Below are 21,562 nucleotides of genomic sequence, written 5' to 3'. Positions count from 1 at the left end.
CAGCTCGCCGAGAAAATGCGATTTAAGCAATAAATTTAAAAATGCTTATAAAACATAAACCAAACGTTGGAGGTGGCAATTTCTTCATGCGCAGTGATAAACTCGGCACTCTAAAGCACCCGAGAGCGTTTTTTTCGATGCCAACCTAACCAGAGTGACGGGAGCGGCACAATTCAGAAAAAGTGCTCAGCTCGCCGAGAAAACGATTTAAGCAATAAAATTAAAAATGCTTATAAAACATAAACCAAACGTTGGAGGTGGTCATTTCTTAATGCGCAGTAATAAACTCGGCACTCTAAAGCACCCGAGAGCGTTTTTTTTCGATGCCAACCTAACCAGAGTGACGGGAGCGGCACAATTCAGAAAAAGTGCTCAGCTCGCCGAGAAAATGCGATTTAAGCAATAAAATTAAAAATGCTTATTAAACATAAACCAAACGTTGGAGGTGGTAATTTCTTCATGCGCAGTAATAAACTCGGCACTCTAAAGCACCCGAGAGCGTTTTTTTCGATGCCAACCTAACCAGAGTGACGGGAGCGGCACAATTCAGAAAAAGTGCTCAGCTTGCCGAGAAAATGCAATTTAAGCAATAAAATTAAAAATGCTTATAAAACATAAACCAAACGTTGGAGGTGGTCATTTCTTAATGCGCAGTAATAAACTCGGCACTCTAAAGCACCCGAGAGCGTTTTTTTCTATGCCAACCTAACCAGAGTGACGGGAGCGGCACAATTCAGAAAAAGTGCTCAGCTCGCCGAGAAAATGCGATTTAAGCAATAAAATTAAAAATGCTTATTAAACATAAACCAAACGTTGGAGGTGGACATTTCTTCATGCGCAGTGAATAACTCGGCACTCTAAAGCACCCGAGAGCGTTTTTTTCGATGCCAACCTAACCAGAGTTACGGGAGCGGGACAATTCAGAAAAAGCGCTCAGCTCGCCGAGAAAATGCGATTTAAGCAATAAAATTAAAAATGCTTATAAAACATAAACCAAACGTTGGAGGTGGTCATTTCTTCATGCGCAGTGATAAACTCGGCACTCTAAAGCACCCGAGAGCAATTTTTTGGATGCCAACCTAACCAGAGTGACGGGAGCGGCACAATTCAGAAAAAGCGCTCAGCTCGCCGAGAAAATGCGATTTAAGCAATAAAATTAAAAATGCTTATAAAACATAAACCAAACGTTGGAGGTGGTCATTTCTTCATGCGCAGTGATAAACTCGGCACTCTAAAGCACCCGAGAGCGTTTTTTTCGATGCCAACCTAACCAGAGTGACGGGAGCGGCACAATTCAGAAAAAGTGCTCAGCTCGCCGAGAAAATGCGATTTAAGCAATAAAATTAAAAATGCTTATAAAACATAAACCAAACGTTGGAGGTGGTCATTTCTTCATGCGCAGTGAATAACTCGGCACTCTAAAGCACCCGAGAGCGTTTTTTTCGATGCCAACCTAACCAGAGTGACGGGAGCGGCACAATTCAGAAAAAGTGCTCAGCTCGCCGAGAAAATGCGATTTAAGCAATAAAATTAAAAATGCTTATAAAACATAAACCAAACGTTGGAGGTGGTCATTTCTTAATGCGCAGTAATAAACTCGGCACTCTAAAGCACCCGAGAGCGTTTTTTTCGATGCCAACCTAACCAGAGTGACGGGAGCGGCACAATTCAGAAAAAGTGCTCAGCTCGCCGAGAAAATGCGATTTAAGCAATAAAACTAAAAATGCTTATAAAACATAAACCAAACGTTGGAGGTGATCATTTCTTCATGCGCAGTGAATAACTCGGCACTCTAAAGCACCCGAGAGCGTTTTTTTCGATGCCAACCTAACCAGAGTGACGGGAGCGGCACAATTCAGAAAAAGCGCTCAGCTCGCCGAGAAAATGCGATTTAAGCAATAAATTTAAAAATGCTTATAAAACATAAACCAAACGTTGGAGGTGGCAATTTCTTCATGCGCAGTGATAAACTCGGCACTCTAAAGCACCCGAGAGCGTTTTTTTCGATGCCAACCTAACCAGAGTGACGGGAGCGGCACAATTCAGAAAAAGTGCTCAGCTCGCCGAGAAAACGATTTAAGCAATAAAATTAAAAATGCTTATAAAACATAAACCAAACATTGGAGGTGGTCATTTCTTAATGCGCAGTAATAAACTCGGCACTCTAAAGCACCCGAGAGCGTTTTTTTTCGATGCCAACCTAACCAGAGTGACGGGAGCGGCACAATTCAGAAAAAGTGCTCAGCTCGCCGAGAAAATGCGATTTAAGCAATAAAATTAAAAATGCTTATTAAACATAAACCAAACGTTGGAGGTGGTAATTTCTTCATGCGCAGTAATAAACTCGGCACTCTAAAGCACCCGAGAGCGTTTTTTTCGATGCCAACCTAACCAGAGTGACGGGAGCGGCACAATTCAGAAAAAGTGCTCAGCTTGCCGAGAAAATGCAATTTAAGCAATAAAATTAAAAATGCTTATAAAACATAAACCAAACGTTGGAGGTGGTCATTTCTTAATGCGCAGTAATAAACTCGGCACTCTAAAGCACCCGAGAGCGTTTTTTTCTATGCCAACCTAACCAGAGTGACGGGAGCGGCACAATTCAGAAAAAGTGCTCAGCTCGCCGAGAAAATGCGATTTAAGCAATAAAATTAAAAATGCTTATTAAACATAAACCAAACGTTGGAGGTGGACATTTCTTCATGCGCAGTGAATAACTCGGCACTCTAAAGCACCCGAGAGCGTTTTTTTCGATGCCAACCTAACCAGAGTTACGGGAGCGGGACAATTCAGAAAAAGCGCTCAGCTCGCCGAGAAAATGCGATTTAAGCAATAAAATTAAAAATGCTTATAAAACATAAACCAAACGTTGGAGGTGGTCATTTCTTCATGCGCAGTGATAAACTCGGCACTCTAAAGCACCCGAGAGCAATTTTTTGGATGCCAACCTAACCAGAGTGACGGGAGCGGCACAATTCAGAAAAAGCGCTCAGCTCGCCGAGAAAATGCGATTTAAGCAATAAAATTAAAAATGCTTATAAAACATAAACCAAACGTTGGAGGTGGTCATTTCTTCATGCGCAGTGATAAACTCGGCACTCTAAAGCACCCGAGAGCGTTTTTTTCGATGCCAACCTAACCAGAGTGACGGGAGCGGCACAATTCAGAAAAAGTGCTCAGCTCGCCGAGAAAATGCGATTTAAGCAATAAAATTAAAAATGCTTATAAAACATAAACCAAACGTTGGAGGTGGTCATTTCTTCATGCGCAGTGAATAACTCGGCACTCTAAAGCACCCGAGAGCGTTTTTTTCGATGCCAACCTAACCAGAGTGACGGGAGCGGCACAATTCAGAAAAAGTGCTCAGCTCGCCGAGAAAATGCGATTTAAGCAATAAAATTAAAAATGCTTATAAAACATAAACCAAACGTTGGAGGTGGTCATTTCTTAATGCGCAGTAATAAACTCGGCACTCTAAAGCACCCGAGAGCGTTTTTTTCGATGCCAACCTAACCAGAGTGACGGGAGCGGCACAATTCAGAAAAAGTGCTCAGCTCGCCGAGAAAATGCGATTTAAGCAATAAAATTAAAAATGCTTATTAAACATAAACCAAACGTTGGAGGTGGTCATTTGTTAATGCGCAGTAATAAACTCGGCACTCTAAAGCACCCGAGAGCGTTTTTTTCGATGCCAACCTAACCAGAGTGACGGGAGCGGCACAATTCAGAAAAAGCGCTCAGCTCGCCGAGAAAATGCGATTTAAGCAATAAAATTAAAAATGCTTATAAAACATAAACCAAACGTTGGAGGTGGTCATTTCTTCGTGCGCAGTGAATAACTCGGCACTCTAAAGCACCCGAGAGCGTTTTTTTCGATGCCAACCTAACCAGAGTGACGGGAGCGGCACAATTCAGAAAAAGTGCTCAGCTCGCCGAGAAAATGCGATTTAAGCAATAAAATTAAAAATGCTTATAAAACATAAACCAAACGTTGGAGGTGGTCATTTCTTAATGCGCAGTAAAAAACTCGGCACTCTAGAGCACCCGAGAGCGTTTTTTTCGATGCCAACCTAACCAGACTGACGGGAGCGGCACAATTCAGAAAAAGTGCTCAGCTCGCCGAGAAAATGCGATTTAAGCAATAAAATTAAAAATGCTTATAAAACATAAACCAAACGTTGGAGGTGGTCATTTCTTCATGCGCAGTGAATAACTCGGCACTCTAAAGCACCCGAGAGCGTTTTTTTCGATGCCAACCTAACCAGAGTGACGGGAGCGGCACAATTCAGAAAAAGCGCTCAGCTCGCCGAGAAAATGCGATTTAAGCAATAAAATTAAAAATGCTTATTAAACATAAACCAAACGTTGGAGGTGGTCATTTCTTCATGCGCAGTGAATAACTCGGCACTCTAAAGCACCCGAGAGCGTTTTTTTCGATGCCAACCTAACCAGAGTGACGGGAGCGGCACAATTCAGAAAAAGCGCTCAGCTCACCGAGAAAATGCGATTTAAGCAATAAAATTAAAAATGCTTATAAAACATAAACCAAACGTTGGAGGTGGTCATTTCTTCATGCGCAGTGATAAACTCGGCACTCTAAAGCACCCGAGAGCGTTTTTTTCGATGCCAACCTAACCAGAGTGACGGGAGCGGCACAATTCAGAAAAAGTGCTCAGCTCGCCGAGAAAATGCGATTTAAGCAATAAAATTAAAAATGCTTATAAAACATAAACCAAACGTTGGAGGTGGTCATTTCTTCATGCGCAGTGAATAACTCGGCACTCTAAAGCACCCGAGAGCGTTTTTTTCGATGCCAACCTAACCAGAGTGACGGGAGCGGCACAATTCAGAAAAAGCGCTCAGCTCGCCGAGAAAATGCGATTTAAGCAATAAAATTAAAAATGCTTATAAAACATAAACCAAACGTTGGAGGTGGTCATTTCTTAATGCGCAGTAATAAACTCGGCACTCTAAAGCTCCCGAGAGCGTTTTTTTCGATGCCAACCTAACCAGAGTGACGGGAGCGGCACAATTCAGAAAAAGTGCTCAGCTCGCCGAGAAAATGCGATTTAAGCAATAAAATTAAAAATGCTTATAAAACACAAACCAAACGTTGGAAGTGGTCATTTCTTCATGCGCAGTGATAAACTCGGCACTCTAAAGCACCCGAGAGCGTTTTTTTCGAAGCCAACCTAACCAGAGTTACGGGAGCGGCACAATTCAGAAAAAAAAGCTCAGCTCGCCGAGAAAATGCGATTTAAGCAATAAAATTAAAAATGCTTATAAAACATAAACCAAACGTTGGAGGTGGTCATTTCTTCATGCGCAGTGATAAACTTGGCACTCTAAAGCACCCGAGAGCGTTTTTTTCGATGCCAACCTAACTAGAGTGACGGGAGCGGCAGAGCTCGCCGAGAAAATGCGATTTAAGCAATAAAATTAAAAATGCTTATAAAACATAAACCAAACGTTGGAGGTGGTCAATTCTTCATGCGCAGTGATAAACTCGGCACTCTAGAGCACCCGAGAGCGTTTTTTTCGATGCCAACCTAACCAGAGTGACGGGAGCGGCACAATTCAGAAAAACTGCTCAGCTCGCCGAGAAAATGCGATTTAAGCAATAAAATTAAAAATGCTTATTAAACATAAACCAAACGTTGGAGGTGGTCATTTCTTCATGCGCAGTGAATAACTCGGCACTCTAAAGCACCCGAGAGCGTTTTTTTCGATGCCAACCTAACCAGAGTGACGGGAGCGGCACAATTCAGAAAAAGCGCTCAGCTCGCCGAGAAAATGCGATTTAAGCAATAAAATTAAAATTGCTTATTAAACATAAACCAAACGTTGGAGGTGGTCATTTCTTCATGTGCAGTGAATAACTCGGCACTCTAAAGCACCCGAGAGCGTTTTTTTCGATGCCAACCTAACCAGAGTGACGGGAGCGGCACAATTCAGAAAAAGCGCTCAGCTCGCCGAGAAAATGCGATTTAAGCAATAAAATTAAAAATGCTTATAAAACATAAACCAAACGTTGGAGGTGGTCATTTCTTCATGCGCAGTGATAAACTCGGCACTCTAAAGCACCCGAGAGCGTTTTTTTCGATGCCAACCTAACCAGAGTGACGGGAGCGGCACAATTCAGAAAAAGTGCTCAGCTCGCCGAGAAAATGCGATTTAAGCAATAAAATTAAAAATGCTTATAAAACATAAACCAAACGTTGGAGGTGGTCATTTCTTCATGCGCAGTGAATAACTCGGCACTCTAAAGCACCCGAGAGCGTTTTTTTCGATGCCAACCTAACCAGAGTGACGGGAGCGGCACAATTCAGAAAAAGCGCTCAGCTCGCCGAGAAAATGCGATTTAAGCAATAAAATTAAAAATGCTTATAAAACATAAACCAAACGTTGGAGGTGGTCATTTCTTAATGCGCAGTAATAAACTCGGCACTCTAAAGCTCCCGAGAGCGTTTTTTTCGATGCCAACCTAACCAGAGTGGCGGGAGCGGCACAATTCAGAAAAAGCGCTCAGCTCGCCGAGAAAATGCGATTTAAGCAATAAAATTAAAAATGCTTATAAAACACAAACCAAACGTTGGAAGTGGTCATTTCTTCATGCGCAGTGATAAACTCGGCACTCTAAAGCACCCGAGAGCGTTTTTTTCGAAGCCAACCTAACCAGAGTTACGGGAGCGGCACAATTCAGAAAAAAAAGCTCAGCTCGCCGAGAAAATGCGATTTAAGCAATACAATTAAAAATGCTTATAAAACATAAACCAAACGTTGGAGGTGGTCATTTCTTCATGCGCAGTGATAAACTTGGCACTCTAAAGCACCCGAGAGCGTTTTTTTCGATGCCAACCTAACCAGAGTGACGGGAGCGGCAGAGCTCGCCGAGAAAATGCGATTTAAGCAATAAAATTAAAAATGCTTATAAAACATAAACCAAACGTTGGAGGTGGTCATTTCTTCATGCGCAGTGATAAACTCGGCACTCTAAAGCACCCGAGAGCGTTTTTTTCGATGCCAACCTAACCAGAGTGACGGGAGCGGCACAATTCAGAAAAAGTGCTCAGCTCGCCGAGAAAATGCGATTTAAGCAATAAAATTAAAAATGCTTATAAAACATAAACCAAACGTTGGAGGTGGTCATTTCTTCATGCGCAGTGAATAACTCGGCACTCTAAAGCACCCGAGAGCGTTTTTTTCGATGCCAACCTAACCAGAGTGACGGGAGCGGCACAATTCAGAAAAAGCGCTCAGCTCGCCGAGAAAATGCGATTTAAGCAATTAATTTAAAAATGCTTATAAAACATAAACCAAACGTTGGAGGTGGTCATTTCTTCATGCGCAGTGATAAACTCGGCACTCTAAAGCACCCGAGAGCGTTTTTTTCGATGCCAACCTAACCAGAGTGACGGGAGCGGCACAATTCAGAAAAAGTGCTCAGCTCGCCGAGAAAATGCGATTTAAGCAATAAAATTAAAAATGCTTATAAAACATAAACCAAACGTTGGAGGTGGTCATTTCTTCATGCGCAGTGATAAAATCGGCACTCTAAAGCACCCGAGAGCGTTTTTTTCGATGCCAACCTAACCAGAGTGACGGGAGCGGCACAATTCAGAAAAAGTGCTCAGCTCGCCGAGAAAATGCGATTCAAGCAATAAAATTAAAAATGCTTATTAAACATAAACCAAACGTTGGAGGTGGTCATTTCTTCATGCGCAGTGAATAACTCGGCACTCTAAAGCACCCGAGAGCGTTTTTTTCGATGCCAACCTAACCAGAGTGACGGGAGCGGCACAATTCAGAAAAAGCGCTCAGCTCGCCGAGAAAATGCGATTTAAGCAATAAAATTAAAAATGCTTATAAAACATAAACCAAACGTTGGAGGTGGTCATTTCTTCGTGCGCAGTGAATAACTCGGCACTCTAAAGCACCCGAGAGCGTTTTTTTCGATGCCAACCTAACCAGAGTGACGGGAGCGGCACAATTCAGAAAAAGTGCTCAGCTCGCCGAGAAAATGCGATTTAAGCAATAAAATTAAAAATGCTTATAAAACATAAACCAAACGTTGGAGGTGGTCATTTCTTAATGCGCAGTAAAAAACTCGGCACTCTAGAGCACCCGAGAGCGTTTTTTTCGATGCCAACCTAACCAGAGCGGCACAATTCAGAAAAAGTGCTCAGCTCGCCGAGAAAATGCGATTTAAGCAATAAAATTAAAAATGCTTATTAAACATAAACCAAACGTTGGAGGTGGTCATTTCTTCATGCGCAGTGAATAACTCGGCACTCTAAAGCACCCGAGAGCGTTTTTTTCGATGCCAACCTAACCAGAGTGACGGGAGCGGCACAATTCAGAAAAAGCGCTCAGCTCGCCGAGAAAATGCGATTTAAGCAATAAAATTAAAAATGCTTATTAAACATAAACCAAACGTTGGAGGTGGTCATTTCTTCATGCGCAGTGAATAACTCGGCACTCTAAAGCACCCGAGAGCGTTTTTTTCGATGCCAACCTAACCAGAGAGACGGGAGCGGCACAATTCAGAAAAAGCGCTCAGCTCGCCGAGAAAATGCGATTTAAGCAATAAAATTACAAATGCTTATTAAACATAAACCAAACGTTGGAGGTGGTCATTTCTTCATGCGCAGTGAATAACTCGGCACTCTAAAGCACCCGAGAGCGTTTTTTTCGATGCCAACCTAACCAGAGTGACGGGAGCGGCACAATTCAGAAAAAGCGCTCAGCTCGCCGAGAAAATGCGATTTAAGCAATAAAATTAAAAATGCTTATAAAACATAAACCAAACGTTGGAGGTGGTCATTTCTTCATGCGCAGTGATAAACTCGGCACTCTAAAGCACCCGAGAGCGTTTTTTTCGATGCCAACCTAACCAGAGTGACGGGAGCGGCACAATTCAGAAAAAGTGCTCAGCTCGCCGAGAAAATGCGATTTAAGCAATACAATTAAAAATGCTTATAAAACATAAACCAAACGTTGGAGGTGGTCATTTCTTCATGCGCAGTGAATAACTCGGCACTCTAAAGCACCCGAGAGCGTTTTTTTCGATGCCAACCTAACCAGAGTGACGGGAGCGGCACAATTCAGAAAAAGCGCTCAGCTCGCCGAGAAAATGCGATTTAAGCAATAAAATTAAAAATGCTTATAAAACATAAACCAAACGTTGGAGGTGGTCATTTCTTAATGCGCAGTAATAAACTCGGCACTCTAAAGCTCCCGAGAGCGTTTTTTTCGATGCCAACCTAACCAGAGTGACGGGAGCGGCACAATTCAGAAAAAGTGCTCAGCTCGCCGAGAAAATGCGATTTAAGCAATAAAATTAAAAATGCTTATAAAACACAAACCAAACGTTGGAAGTGGTCATTTCTTCATGCGCAGTGATAAACTCGGCACTCTAAAGCACCCGAGAGCGTTTTTTTCGAAGCCAACCTAACCAGAGTTACGGGAGCGGCACAATTCAGAAAAAAAAGCTCAGCTCGCCGAGAAAATGCGATTTAAGCAATAAAATTAAAAATGCTTATAAAACATAAACCAAACGTTGGAGGTGGTCATTTCTTCATGCGCAGTGATAAACTTGGCACTCTAAAGTGCACCCGAGAGCGTTTTTTTCGATGCCAACCTAACCAGAGTGACGGGAGCGGCAGAGCTCGCCGAGAAAATGCGATTTAAGCAATAAAATTAAAAATGCTTATAAAACATAAACCAAACGTTGGAGGTGGTCATTTCTTCATGCGCAGTGATAAACTCGGCACTCTAAAGCACCCGAGAGCGTTTTTTTCGATGCCAACCTAACCAGAGTGACGGGAGCGGCACAATTCAGAAAAAGTGCTCAGCTCGCCGAGAAAATGCGATTTAAGCAATAAAATTAAAAATGCTTATAAAACATAAACCAAACGTTGGAGGTGGTCATTTCTTCATGCGCAGTGAATAACTCGGCACTCTAAAGCACCCGAGAGCGTTTTTTTCGATGCCAACCTAACCAGAGTGACGGGAGCGGCACAATTCAGAAAAAGCGCTCAGCTCGCCGAGAAAATGCGATTTAAGCAATTAATTTAAAAATGCTTATAAAACATAAACCAAACGTTGGAGGTGGTCATTTCTTCATGCGCAGTGATAAACTCGGCACTCTAAAGCACCCGAGAGCGTTTTTTTCGATGCCAACCTAACCAGAGTGACGGGAGCGGCACAATTCAGAAAAAGTGCTCAGCTCGCCGAGAAAATGCGATTTAAGCAATAAAATTAAAAATGCTTATAAAACATAAACCAAACGTTGGAGGTGGTCATTTCTTCATGCGCAGTGATAAACTCGGCACTCTAAAGCACCCGAGAGCGTTTTTTTCGATGCCAACCTAACCAGAGTGACGGGAGCGGCACAATTCAGAAAAAGTGCTCAGCTCGCCGAGAAAATGCGATTCAAGCAATAAAATTAAAAATGCTTATTAAACATAAACCAAACGTTGGAGGTGGTCATTTCTTCATGCGCAGTGAATAACTCGGCACTCTAAAGCACCCGAGAGCGTTTTTTTCGATGCCAACCTAACCAGAGTGACGGGAGCGGCACAATTCAGAAAAAGTGCTCAGCTCACCGAGAAAATGCGATTTAAGCAATAAAATTAAAAATGGTTATAAAACATAAACCAAACGTTGGAGGTGGTCATTTCTTCATGCGCAGTGATAAACTTGGCACTCTAAAGCACCCGAGAGCGTTTTTTTCGATGCCAACCTAACCAGAGTGACGGGAGCGGCAGAATTCAGAAAAAGCGCTCAGCTCGCCGAGAAAATGCGATTTAAGCAATAAAATTAAAAATGCTTATAAAACATAAACCAAACGTTGGAGGTGGTCATTTCTTCATGCGCAGTGATAAACTCGGCACTCTAAAGCACCCGAGAGCGTTTTTTTCGATGCCAACCTAACCAGAGTGACGGGAGCGGCACAATTCAGAAAAAGTGCTCAGCTCGCCGAGAAAATGCGATTTAAGCAATAAAATTAAAAATGCTTATAAAACATAAACCAAACGTTGGAGGTGGTCATTTCTTCATGCGCAGTGAAAAACTCGGCACTCTAAAGCACCCGAGAGCGTTTTTTTCGATGCCAACCTAACCAGAGTGACGGGAGCGGCACAATTCAGAAAAAGTGCTCAGCTCGCCGAGAAAATGCGATTTAAGCAATAAAATTAAAAATGCTTATAAAACATAAACCAAACGTTGGAGGTGGTCATTTCTTAATGCGCAGTGATAAACTCGGCACTCTAAAGCACCCGAGAGCGTTTTTTTCGATGCCAACCTAACCAGAGTGACGGGAGCGGCACAATTCAGAAAAAGCGCTCAGCTCGCCGAGAAAATGCGATTTAAGCAATAAAATTAAAAATGCTTATAAAACATAAACCAAACGTTGGAGGTGGTCATTTCTTCATGCGCAGTGATAAACTCGGCACTCTAAAGCACCCGAGAGCGTTTTTTTCGATGCCAACCTAACCAGAGTGACGGGAGCGGCACAATTCAGAAAAAGTGCTCAGCTCGCCGAGAAAATGCGATTCAAGCAATAAAATTAAAAATGCTTATTAAACATAAACCAAACGTTGGAGGTGGTCATTTCTTCATGCGCAGTGAATAACTCGGCACTCTAAAGCACCCGAGAGCGTTTTTTTCGATGCCAACCTAACCAGAGTGACGGGAGCGGCACAATTCAGAAAAAGTGCTCAGCTCACCGAGAAAATGCGATTTAAGCAATAAAATTAAAAATGGTTATAAAACATAAACCAAACGTTGGAGGTGGTCATTTCTTCATGCGCAGTGATAAACTCGGCACTCTAAAGCACCCGAGAGCGTTTTTTTCGATTCCAATAACCTAACCAGAGTGACGGGAGCGGCACAATTCAGAAAAAGTGCTCAGCTCGCCGAGAAAATGCGATTTAAGCAATAAAATTAAAAATGCTTATAAAACATAAACCAAACGTTGGAGGTGGTCATTTCTTCATGCGCAGTGATAAACTCGGCACTCTAAAGCACCCGAGAGCGTTTTTTTCGATGCCAACCCAACCAGAGTGACGGGAGCGGCACAATTCAGAAAAAGTGCTCAGCTCGCCGAGAAAATGCGATTTAAGCAATAAAATTAAAAATGCTTATAAAACATAAACCAAACGTTGGAGGTGGTCATTTCTTCATGCGCAGTGAATAATTCGGCACTCTAAAGCACCCGGGAGCGTTTTTTTCGATGCCAACCTAACAAGAGTGACGGGAGCGGCACAATTCAGAAAAAGTGCTCAGCTCGCCGAGAAAATGCGATTTAAGCAATAAAATTAAAAATGCTTATAAAACATAAACCAAACGTTGGAGGTGGTCATTTCTTAATGCGCAGTAATAAACTCGGCACTCTAAAGCACCCGTGAGCGTTTTTTTCGATGCCAACCTAACCAGAGTGACGGGAGCGGCACAATTCAGAAAAAGTGCTCAGCTCGCCGAGAAAATGCGATTTAAGCAATAAAATTAAAAATGCTTATAAAACATAAACCAAACGTTGGAGGTGGTCATTTCTTCATGCGCAGTGATAAAGTCGGCACTCTAAAGCACCCGAGAGCGTTTTTTTCGATGCCAACCTAACCAGAGTGACGGGAGCGGCACAATTCAGAAAAAGTGCTCAGCTCGCCGAGAAAATGCGATTTAAGCAATAAAATTAAAAATGCTTATTAAACATAAACCAAACGTTGGAGGTGGTCATTTCTTCATGCGCAGTGATAAACTCGGCACTCTAAAGCACCCGAGAGCGTTTTTTTCGATGCCAACCTAACCAGAGTGACGGGAGCGGCACAATTCAGAAAAAGTGCTCAGCTCGCCGAGAAAATGCGATTTAAGCAATAAAACTAAAAATGCTTATAAAACATAAACCAAACGTTGGAAGTGATCATTTCTTCATGCGCAGTGAATAACTCGGCACTCTAAAGCACCCAAGAGCGTTTTTTTCGATGCCAACCTAACCAGAGTGACGGGAGCGGCACAATTCAGAAAAAGCGCTCAGCTCGCCGAGAAAATGCGATTTAAGCAATAAATTTAAAAATGCTTATAAAACATAAACCAAACGTTGGAGGTGGCCATTTCTTCATGCGCAGTGATAAACTCGGCACTCTAAAGCACCCGAGAGCGTTTTTTTCGATGCCAACCTAACCAGAGTGACGGGAGCGGCACAATTCAGAAAAAGTACTCAGCTCGCCGAGAAAACGATTTAAGCAATAAAATTAAAAATGCTTATAAAACATAAACCAAACGTTGGAGGTGGTCATTTCTTAATGCACAGTAATAATCTCGGCACTCTAAAGCACCCGAGAGCGTTTTTTTTCGATGCCAACCTAACCAGAGTGACGGGAGCGGCACAATTCAGAAAAAGTCCTCAGCTCGCCGAGAAAATGCGATTTAAGCAATAAAATTAAAAATGCTTATTAAACATAAACCAAACGTTGGAGGTGGTCATTTCTTCATGCGCAGTAATAAACTCGGCACTCTAAAGCACCCGAGAGCGTTTTTTTTCGATGCCAACCTAACCAGAGTGACGGGAGCGGCACAATTCAGAAAAAGTGCTCAGCTTGCCGAGAAAATGCGATTTAAGCGATAAAATTAAAAATGCTTATAAAACATAAACCAAACGTTGGAGGTGGTCATTTCTTAATGCGCAGTAATAAACTCGGCACTCTAAAGCACCCGAGAGCGTTTTTTTCGATGCCAACCTAACCAGAGTGACGGGAGCGGCACAATTCAGAAAAAGTGCTCAGCTCGCCGAGAAAATGCGATTTAAGCAATAAAATTAAAAATGCTTATTAAACATAAACCAAACGTTGGAGGTGGTCATTTCTTCATGCGCAGTGATAAACTCGGCACTCTAAAGCACCCGAGAGCGTTTTTTTCGATGCCAACCTAACCAGAGTGACGGGAGCGGCACAATTCAGAAAAAGTGCTCAGCTCGCCGAGAAAATGCGATTTAAGCAATAAAACTAAAAATGCTTATAAAACATAAACCAAACGTTGGAAGTGATCATTTCTTCATGCGCAGTGAATAACTCGGCACTCTAAAGCACCCAAGAGCGTTTTTTTCGATGCCAACCTAACCAGAGTGACGGGAGCGGCACAATTCAGAAAAAGCGCTCAGCTCGCCGAGAAAATGCGATTTAAGCAATAAATTTAAAAATGCTTATAAAACATAAACCAAACGTTGGAGGTGGCCATTTCTTCATGCGCAGTGATAAACTCGGCACTCTAAAGCACCCGAGAGCGTTTTTTTCGATGCCAACCTAACCAGAGTGACGGGAGCGGCACAATTCAGAAAAAGTACTCAGCTCGCCGAGAAAACGATTTAAGCAATAAAATTAAAAATGCTTATAAAACATAAACCAAACGTTGGAGGTGGTCATTTCTTAATGCACAGTAATAATCTCGGCACTCTAAAGCACCCGAGAGCGTTTTTTTTCGATGCCAACCTAACCAGAGTGACGGGAGCGGCACAATTCAGAAAAAGTCCTCAGCTCGCCGAGAAAATGCGATTTAAGCAATAAAATTAAAAATGCTTATTAAACATAAACCAAACGTTGGAGGTGGTCATTTCTTCATGCGCAGTAATAAACTCGGCACTCTAAAGCACCCGAGAGCGTTTTTTTTCGATGCCAACCTAACCAGAGTGACGGGAGCGGCACAATTCAGAAAAAGTGCTCAGCTTGCCGAGAAAATGCGATTTAAGCGATAAAATTAAAAATGCTTATAAAACATAAACCAAACGTTGGAGGTGGTCATTTCTTAATGCGCAGTAATAAACTCGGCACTCTAAAGCACCCGAGAGCGTTTTTTTCGATGCCAACCTAACCAGAGTGACGGGAGCGGCACAATTCAGAAAAAGTGCTCAGCTCGCCGAGAAAATGCGATTTAAGCAATGAAATTAAAAATGCTTATAAAACATAAACCAAACGTTGGAGGTGGTCATTTCTTAATGCGCAGTAATAAACTCGGCACTCTAAAGCACCCGAGAGCGTTTTTTTCGATGCCAACCTAACCAGAGTGACGGGAGCGCCACAATTCAGAAAAAGCGCTCAGCTCGCCGAGAAAATGCGATTTAAGCAATAAAATTAAAAATGCTTATAAAACATAAACCAAACGTTGGAGGTGGTCATTTCTTAATGCGCAGTAATAAACTCGGCACTCTAAAGCACCCGTGAGCGTTTTTTTCGATGCCAACCTAACCAGAGTGACGGGAGCGGCACAATTCAGAAAAAGTGCTCAGCTCGCCGAGAAAATGCGATTTAAGCAATAAAATTAAAAATGCTTATAAAACATAAACCAAACGTTGGAGGTGGTCATTTCTTCATGCGCAGTGATAAAGTCGGCACTCTAAAGCACCCGAGAGCGTTTTTTTCGATGCCAACCTAACCAGAGTGACGGGAGCGGCACAATTCAGAAAAAGTGCTCAGCTCGCCGAGAAAATGCGATTTAAGCAATAAAATTAAAAATGCTTATTAAACATAAACCAAACGTTGGAGGTGGTCATTTCTTCATGCGCAGTGATAAACTCGGCACTCTAAAGCACCCGAGAGCGTTTTTTTCGGTGCCAACCTAACCAGAGTGACGGGAGCGGCACAATTCAGAAAAAGTGCTCAGCTCGCCGAGAAAATGCGATTTAAGCAATGAAATTAAAAATGCTTATAAAACATAAACCAAACGTTGGAGGTGGTCATTTCTTAATGCGCAGTAATAAACTCGGCACTCTAAAGCACCCGAGAGCGTTTTTTTCGATGCCAACCTAACCAGAGTGACGGGAGCGCCACAATTCAGAAAAAGCGCTCAGCTCGCCGAGAAAATGCGATTTAAGCAATAAAATTAAAAATGCTTATAAAACATAAACCAAACGTTGGAGGTGGTCATTTCTTAATGCGCAGTAATAAACTCGGCACTCTAAAGCACCCGTGAGCGTTTTTTTCGATGCCAACCTAACCAGAGTGACGGGAGCGGCACAATTCAGAAAAAGTGCTCAGCTCGCCGAGAAAATGCGATTTAAGCAATAAAATTAAAAATGCTTATAAAACATAAACCAAACGTTGGAGGTGGTCATTTCTTCATGCGCAGTGATAAAGTCGGCACTCTAAAGCACCCGAGAGCGTTTTTTTCGATGCCAACCTAACCAGAGTGACGGGAGCGGCACAATTCAGAAAAAGTGCTCAGCTCGCCGAGAAAATGCGATTTAAGCAATAAAATTAAAAATGCTTATTAAACATAAACCAAACGTTGGAGGTGGTCATTTCTTCATGCGCAGTGATAAACTCGGCACTCTAAAGCACCCGAGAGCGTTTTTTTCGGTGCCAACCTAACCAGAGTGACGGGAGCGGCACAATTCAGAAAAAGTGCTCAGCTCGCCGAGAAAATGCGATTTAAGCAATAAAACTAAAAATGCTTATAAAACATAAACCAAACGTTGGAGGTGGTCATTTCTTCATGCGCAGTGAATAACTCGGCACTCTAAAGCACCCGAGAGCGTTTTTTTCGATGCCAACCTAACCAGAGTGACGGGAGCGGCACAATTCAGAAAAAGCGCTCAGCTCGCCGAGAAAATGCGATTTAAGCAATAAATTTAAAAATGCTTATAAAACATAAACCAAACGTTGGAGGTGGTCATTTCTTCATGCGCAGTGATAAACTCGGCACTCTAAAGCACCCGAGAGCGTTTTTTTCGATGCCAACCTAACCAGAGTGACGGGAGCGGCACAATTCAGAAAAAGTGCTCAGCTCGCCGAGAAAATGCGATTTAAGCAATAAAATTAAAAATGCTTATAAAACATAAACCAAACGTTGGAGGTGGTCATTTCTTCATGCGCAGTGATAAACTCGGCACTCTAAAGCACCCGAGAGCGTTTTTTTCTATGCCAACCTAACCAGAGTGACGGGAGCGGCACAATTCAGAAAAAGCGCTCAGCTCTCCGAGAAAATGCGATTTAAGCAATAAAATTAAAAATGCTTATAAAACATAAACCAAACGTTGGAGGTGGTCATTTCTTCATGCGCAGTGATAAACTCGGCACTCTAAAGCACCCGAGAGCGTTTTTTTCGATGCCAACCTAACCAGAGTGACGGGAGCGGCACAATTCAGAAAAAGTGCTCAGCTCGCCGAGAAAATGCGATTCAAGCAATAAAATTAAAAATGCTTATTAAACATAAACCAAACGTTGGAGGTGGTCATTTCTTCATGCGCAGTGAATAACTCGGCACTCTAAAGCACCCGAGAGCGTTTTTTTCGATGCCAACCTAACCAGAGTGACGGGAGCGGCACAATTCAGAAAAAGTGCTCAGCTCGCCGAGAAAATGCGATTTAAGCAATAAAATTAAAAATGCTTATAAAACATAAACCAAACGTTGGAGGTGGTCATTTCTTAATGCGCAGTAATAAACTCGGCACTCTAAAGCACCCGAGAGCGTTTTTTTCGATGCCAACCTAACCAGAGTGACGGGAGCGGCACAATTCAGAAAAAGCGCTCAGCTCGCCGAGAAAATGCGATTTAAGCAATAAAATTAAAAATGCTTATAAAACATAAACCAAACGTTGGAGGTGGTCATTTCTTCGTGCGCAGTGAATAACTCGGCACTCTAAAGCACCCGAGAGCGTTTTTTTCGATGCCAACCTAACCAGAGTGACGGGAGCGGCACAATTCAGAAAAAGTGCTCAGCTCGCCGAGAAAATGCGATTTAAGCAATACAATTAAAAATGCTTATAAAACATAAACCAAACGTTGGAGGTGGTCATTTCTTAATGCGCAGTAATAAACTCGGCACTCTAAAGCACCCGAGAGCGTTTTTTTCGATGCCAACCTAACCAGAGTGACGGGAGCGGCACCATTCAGAAAAAGCGCTCAGCTCGCCGAGAAAATGCGATTTAAGCAATAAAATTAAAAATGCTTATAAAACATAAACCAAACGTTGGAGGTGGTCATTTCTTCATGCGCAGTGATAAACTCGGCACTCTAAAGCACCCGAGAGCGTTTTTTTCGATGCCAACCTAACCAGAGTGACGGGAGCGGCACAATTCAGAAAAAGTGCTCAGCTCGCCGAGAAAATGCGATTTAAGCAATAAAATTAAAAATGCTTATAAAACATAAACCAAACGTTGGAGGTGGTCATTTCTTCATGCGCAGTGAATAACTCGGCACTCTAAGGCACCCTAGAGCGTTTTTTTCGATGCCAACCTAACCAGAGTGACGGGAGCGGCACAATTCAGAAAAAGCGCTCAGCTCGCCGAGAAAATGCGATTTAAGCAATAAAATTAAAAATGCTTATAAAACATAAACCAAACGTTGGAGGTGGTCATTTCTTAATGCGCAGTAATAAACTCGGCACTCTAAAGCTCCCGAGAGCGTTTTTTTTCGATGCCAACCTAACCAGAGTGACGGGAGCGGCACAATTCAGAAAAAGTGCTCAGCTCGCCGAGAAAATGCGATTTAAGCAATAAAATTAAAAATGCTTATAAAACACAAACCAAACGTTGGAAGTGGTCATTTCTTCATGCGCAGTGATAAACTCGGCACTCTAAAGCACCCGAGAGCGTTTTTTTCGATGCCAACCTAACCAGAGTTACGGGAGCGGCACAATTCAGAAAAAAAAGCTCAGCTCGCCGAGAAAATGCGATTTAAGCAATAAAATTAAAAATGCTTATAAAACATAAACCAAACGTTGGAGGTGGTCATTTCTTCATGCGCAGTGATAAACTTGGCACTCTAAAGCACCCGAGAGCGTTTTTTTCGATGCCAACCTAACCAGAGTGACGGGAGCGGCAGAATTCAGAAAAAGCGCTCAGCTCGCCGAGAAAATGCGATTTAAGCAATAAAATTAAAAATGCTTATAAAACATAAACCAAACGTTGGAGGTGGTCATTTCTTCATGCGCAGTGATAAACTCGGCACTCTAAAGCACCCGAGAGCGTTTTTTTCGATGCCAACCTAACCAGAGTGACGGGAGCGGCACAATTCAGAAAAAGTGCTCAGCTCGCCGAGAAAATGCGATTTAAGCAATAAAATTAAAAATGGTTATAAAACATAAACCAAACGTTGGAGGTGGTCATTTCTTCATGCGCAGTGATAAACTCGGCACTCTAAAGCACCCGAGAGCGTTTTTTTCGATGCCAATAACCTAACCAGAGTGACGGGAGCGGCACAATTCAGAAAAAGTGCTCAGCTCGCCGAGAAAATGCGATTTAAGCAATAAATTTAAAAATGCTTATAAAACATAAACCAAACGTTGGAGGTGGCCATTTCTTCATGCGCAGTGATAAACTCGGCACTCTAAAGCACCCGAGAGCGTTTTTTTCGATGCCAACCTAACCAGAGTGACGGGAGCGGCACAATTCAGAAAAAGTACTCAGCTCGCCGAGAAAACGATTTAAGCAATAAAATTAAAAATGCTTATAAAACATAAACCAAACGTTGGAGGTGGTCATTTCTTAATGCACAGTAATAATCTCGGCACTCTAAAGCACCCGAGAGCGTTTTTTTTCGATGCGAACCTAACCAGAGTGACGGGAGCGGCACAATTCAGAAAAAGTGCTCAGCTCGCCGAGAAAATGCGATTTAAGCAATAAAATTAAAAATGGTTATAAAACATAAACCAAACGTTGGAGGTGGTCATTTCTTCATGCGCAGTGATAAACTCGGCACTCTAAAGCACCCGAGAGCGTTTTTTTCGATGCCAATAACCTAACCAGAGTGACGGGAGCGGCACAATTCAGAAAAAGTGCTCAGCTCGCCGAGAAAATGCGATTTAAGCAATAAAATTAAAAATGCTTATAAAACATAAACCAAACGTTGGAGGTGGTCATTTCTTCATGCGCAGTGATAAACTCGGCACTCTAAAGCACCCGAGAGCGTTTTTTTCGATGCCAACCCAACCAGAGTGACGGGAGCGGCACAATTCAGAAAAAGTGCTCAGCTCGCCGAGAAAATGCGATTTAAGCAATAAAATTAAAAATGCTTATAAAACATAAACCAAACGTTGGAGGTGGTCATTTCTTCATGCGCAGTGAATAATTCGGCACTCTAAAGCACCCGGGAGCGTTTTTTTCGATGCCAACCTAACCAGAGTGACGGGAGCGGCACAATTCAGAAAAAGTGCTCAGCTCGCCGAGAAAATGCGATTTAAGCAATAAAATTAAAAATGCTTATAAAACATAAACCAAACGTTGGAGGTGGTCATTTCTTAATGCGCAGTAATAAACTCGGCACTCTAAAGCACCCGTGAGCGTTTTTTTTCGATGCCAACCTAACCAGAGTGACGGGAGCGGCACAATTCAGAAAAAGTGCTCAGCTCGCCGAGAAAATGCGATTTAAGCAATAAAATTAAAAATGCTTATAAAACATAAACCAAACGTTGGAGGTGGTCATTTCTTCATGCGCAGTGATAAAGTCGGCACTCTAAAGCACCCGAGAGCGTTTTTTTCGATGCCAACCTAACCAGAGTGACGGGAGCGGCACAATTCAGAAAAAGTGCTCAGCTCGCCGAGAAAATGCGATTTAAGCAATAAAATTAAAAATGCTTATTAAACATAAACCAAACGTTGGAGGTGGTCATTTCTTCATGCGCAGTGATAAACTCGGCACTCTAAAGCACCCGAGAGCGTTTTTTTCGATGCCAACCTAACCAGAGTGACGGGAGCGGCACAATTCAGAAAAAGTGCTCAGCTCGCCGAGAAAATGCGATTTAAGCAATAAAACTAAAAATGCTTATAAAACATAAACCAAACGTTGGAAGTGATCATTTCTTCATGCGCAGTGAATAACTCGGCACTCTAAAGCACCCAAGAGCGTTTTTTTCGATGCCAACCTAACCAGAGTGACGGGAGCGGCACAATTCAGAAAAAGCGCTCAGCTCGCCGAGAAAATGCGATTTAAGCAATAAATTTAAAAATGCTTATAAAACATAAACCAAACGTTGGAGGTGGCCATTTCTTCATGCGCAGTAATAAACTCGGCACTCTAAAGCACCCGAGAGCGTTTTTTTCGATGCCAACCTAACCAGAGTGACGGGAGCGGCACAATTCAGAAAAAGTACTCAGCTCGCCGAGAAAACGATTTAAGCAATAAAATTAAAAATGCTTATAAAACATAAACCAAACGTTGGAGGTGGTCATTTCTTAATGCACAGTAATAATCTCGGCACTCTAAAGCACCCGAGAGCGTTTTTTTTCGATGCCAACCTAACCAGAGTGACGGGAGCGGCACAATTCAGAAAAAGTCCTCAGCTCGCCGAGAAAATGCGATTTAAGCAATAAAATTAAAAATGCTTATTAAACATAAACCAAACGTTGGAGGTGGTCATTTCTTCATGCGCAGTAATAAACTCGGCACTCTAAAGCACACCGAGAGCGTTTTTTTCGATGCCAACCTAACCAGAGTGACGGGAGCGGCACAATTCAGAAAAAGTGCTCAGCTTGCCGAGAAAATGCGATTTAAGCGATAAAATTAAAAATGCTTATAAAACATAAACCAAACGTTGGAGGTGGTCATTTCTTAATGCGCAGTAATAAACTCGG

Source organism: Syngnathus typhle, unplaced genomic scaffold (genome assembly GCF_033458585.1).
Source record: "Syngnathus typhle isolate RoL2023-S1 ecotype Sweden unplaced genomic scaffold, RoL_Styp_1.0 HiC_scaffold_24, whole genome shotgun sequence".
NCBI classification, from domain to species: domain Eukaryota; kingdom Metazoa; phylum Chordata; class Actinopteri; order Syngnathiformes; family Syngnathidae; genus Syngnathus; species Syngnathus typhle.
This window is presented reverse-complemented; position numbering follows the sequence as displayed.